This window comes from Rhea americana, unplaced genomic scaffold (assembly GCF_003343005.1).
Source record: "Rhea americana isolate MKP2758 unplaced genomic scaffold, rheAme1 scaffold_430, whole genome shotgun sequence".
NCBI classification, from domain to species: Eukaryota; Metazoa; Chordata; class Aves; order Rheiformes; family Rheidae; genus Rhea; species Rhea americana.
The window spans coordinates 95,191-98,436 of NW_028186569.1; positions in this window are offsets into that span (position 1 = coordinate 95,191).

Consider the following 3,246-nt stretch of genomic DNA (forward strand, 5'->3'; position numbering starts at 1 on the left):
CCCTGCATGTTCTTTGTCACTGTCTCCCCCCCCCCCCATCCCTGTGCTGGCAGCGTGGTATGAGACGGGGGGATGTCAGCTGGTGCTGTGCCCAGGATGTGCATTTTTAGCATGTTTAAAATAATAATAAAACACCTGGGGAGAGCGGCAGGCCTGGTGTGCGCTCTGTGGGAGGGGAGAGCGGTACCCGGAGAGACCTAGAGCTGCTTGGGCACCCTGTTTGCATGGGGGGGGGGGTCTGGGTGCCTGCTGCAGGCGCCGAGGGAGCGGGGCTGCRTGTCCTTGTCCCTGGCACCCCCGGGCAYCCTGYGTGTCCTTGTCCCTGGCACCCAGGGCAAAGCAGGGTGGAGACGCCTGCTTAAAAATAGCATCCCGGGGCTGCGCTGTTCCCGTGCACGTGGCTCGTTTCCCAGGGCTGGCCTGACCCSGGGTGTCCCTGCCTTTTTCTGGGTGCTCCTGGTGCACCCGCCTCGGCCCTGGCAGCGGGCGGTTTTGACTACGAGCTGGTTTATAGCGYGAGGTCGGGCAATAAAATGCTGGGACCGAGGGAGGCATGCGGTGGTGTCTGTACCCCTGCCAGGGATCTGTCCTGGTGTTTGGGACCRGTTGTCAGGCGACTGTTGCCCGGGYGAAGGGGTGATGGCTGCTGAGAAGGGGTTGTATGGGCAGGAGAGAGGCAGGATTTGCCCTGGGAGGGTACGAAAGGCTGTTTTATTTGCCTGTGCCCCCGGGGTACGTGCGAGGCCAGAGCCAGGCTTGCTTTACAGCTCAGTTGTCCCACGCTGTCCYATCTCGCTTGGTGGCAAACCTGAATTTCACCCTTTGGGATGGGTCCCTGCTCTGCGAGCACTGGCAACGCTTCCACCTGAGATGGCGATTGCGTTGGGAAGGAGATCCCAGGTGCTGAAATCCATCCGAGCTCTCCGTGCRTGCTCCTTTCTCATCTTGAACGTGATGCCCTTGTGGAGCTCTGGACTTTGCCAGCGCCTGTGTCCCCTGGGGGCTGCTTGAGGTTTTCAGTAATTGCTTCTGAATCCGTCTTTTCGTGTCTCCCCCAGCTCCAGGGGGGATATCGATCCCGAGCGGGCCGTTGCCCCGATTGCTGGGGCAATGATCCTGGTCCTGAGGGTGCTGCAGGCCGTGGACGGTCCCCGCTGACGGTCGTTCCTCTCCTCGCTGGCTTTTTTGTATCTGGAGCAGCCGCCCCTAATTTCGCAGCCAAAAATGAGGGGCTGTTCTGTAGGAATTTGCTTAATATCTCCGTATCTTTCCCCGGTCCTCGTTTGCATCCGTGCTGGTTTTCAGCCCCGCAGCGAGCGCCTCCCGTCCAGCCCCTCGTTCCTGCGAAAGCTGGAGCTGGCCTCGTTTCCCATCGCGCTATTTTTACAGCGATGATAAAAGAATTGCCATAAATCACCGCGTTCCTCAGCAGCTGCTTTTCTTCCTCTGGGGGATGAAGATTTCGCGGGGTGTTTTGGCTCTCGTTTGCCTCCTTTCCTGAGATCGTTAATCACCCTTGTAATCGCCTGCCCGTGCCGGCTACCGCGTCCCAGCGACCTGCATCGTGTTTCGCTGCTGTCGCGAGCCGGCAAATGCCGCCAGGCTCCCGCAAGGGCTGATTCCGGCTTGAAATCGCTCCGTGCGAGCCGGGCAGAGGGAGGTTAGCGGCGAAACGGGATCGGGAATGACCCCACGCACACCTCAACGCGCCGTGCAGATGCGTCTCCTTTCTGTTTCGGGGCCGGTTGTCGCGGCCGGCGGCTCTGCCGCGCCGGTGTTTTGTCGTGACTCGTCCTCCCTCTAATTCGCTTCGCCGCTCGCCTGCTCCAGCTTTGAACGCGGCGGCGTGCGGGGTTTCGTGACGCGTCAAAGCCCCCCGCTCCCGCGGCAGCGTCAGCTTTGCTAGGGCTGCGCTCCCTCTTTTTTTCAGCCTCCTTTTTAGCAGCTTTTATTTCCTCTGGAGCTGTCACTAAGCCCAAATTCGTCTTTTTTTTCCTGCATCAAAGTTTCTCTTTGCCTGCCAAGGCTCGCTTTGAAGGTGATGCTAACGCAGCGCTGATGCATCGTTAGCGAGATGCCCGTTTCCCCGGGTGGCCCCGGCCCCGCGTTGTCTCCGCTGGCCACKGCACAAGCTTTGTATCCCGGCAAAAATAGCAGCTGAGGAAACCTGGATTCCGGCCAGGAGCCGTCATTAAAATGAGATCCGTCTCCCTCCACCCTGGGGACCCGTCGGGGTTTCCTTCGTTCGCTCTGCGGCTCCTTCCCCGCGCCAGAGCCTCAGATAAACCCCGGAGCCCGCAGATTTAATTACTCCGACGAGCGCCGTGCCCGGGAAACCGAAGCGATCTGGGTTAATTYGTTAGGTGGCCGTGGAACGGCCCCTTCCCGCGCGCCGCTGCCAGCCGCCTCCGGGGTTTATTAGGGGGGAAGGTGGTGAYGGGGCCGGGCCGGGCGGCAGCTGGTGGGTGGCCCCGGTCCGCGGCGCGGGAGATGCTCCGCAGCTCAGGGACGTCCGGGCCCGGCCGTCGCGGAGGACACGGCGTTGGTGCCCGGCCGCTCGGCGGGGGAGTGCTCGCGGTCCGGCCCCGCTGCCGGGGTGACAGCCAGCCGCGGTAGGACGTCCCCCTCCCCGCCGCCACCGCCGGGAACGTGCGGGGGGGTCGGGCACGCGAAGCGCCAGCGTTGGGGATGGGTTGGCCCCTTCCTGGTGACTGTTAATTAGGGTTGAGCTTTAATTATACGCTGACGCGATGGGTGAGGGGGGAGAACATCCGTGCTGAGGGCGGCAGCCGGTGTTGGGGTGGGTGACCCCCCCCACCCTTGGCAGAGACGTCGCCYCGYGCCGGGGGAAACTGAGGCACAGTGGCGGCAGGGCCTGTTTCCATTAGGAGCTGCAGGGTGCTCATGGTGGGGGGGGGGGCCCAGCTTGTTGCGATGAGTTTGCAAGTGCTCGGTCGCCTTYCTCCCACCCTCTCCCAGCTCGGCGACCCTCTTGGAAAAGAGGAGTGTGGGGGGGACAGAGCCGGGGCTGATTCTTGGCTCCTCGAGGTGTCAGTCTTTATTAAGGTCGGATTTGGGGATCTACAGGGCATAGAAAAACACTCCGGAGCGATGGGCGCCGCGGCAGCGGGGCTGGGGAGGGGGGTCGCGCTCCTCCGGGCCTGGCTGAAGCCTCTCCTCCTCCCAAAGGCTTTGGCCGACGCAGAGGAGCCGGGTTGGGGGTTATCGGATTCGTCATCATGGGGC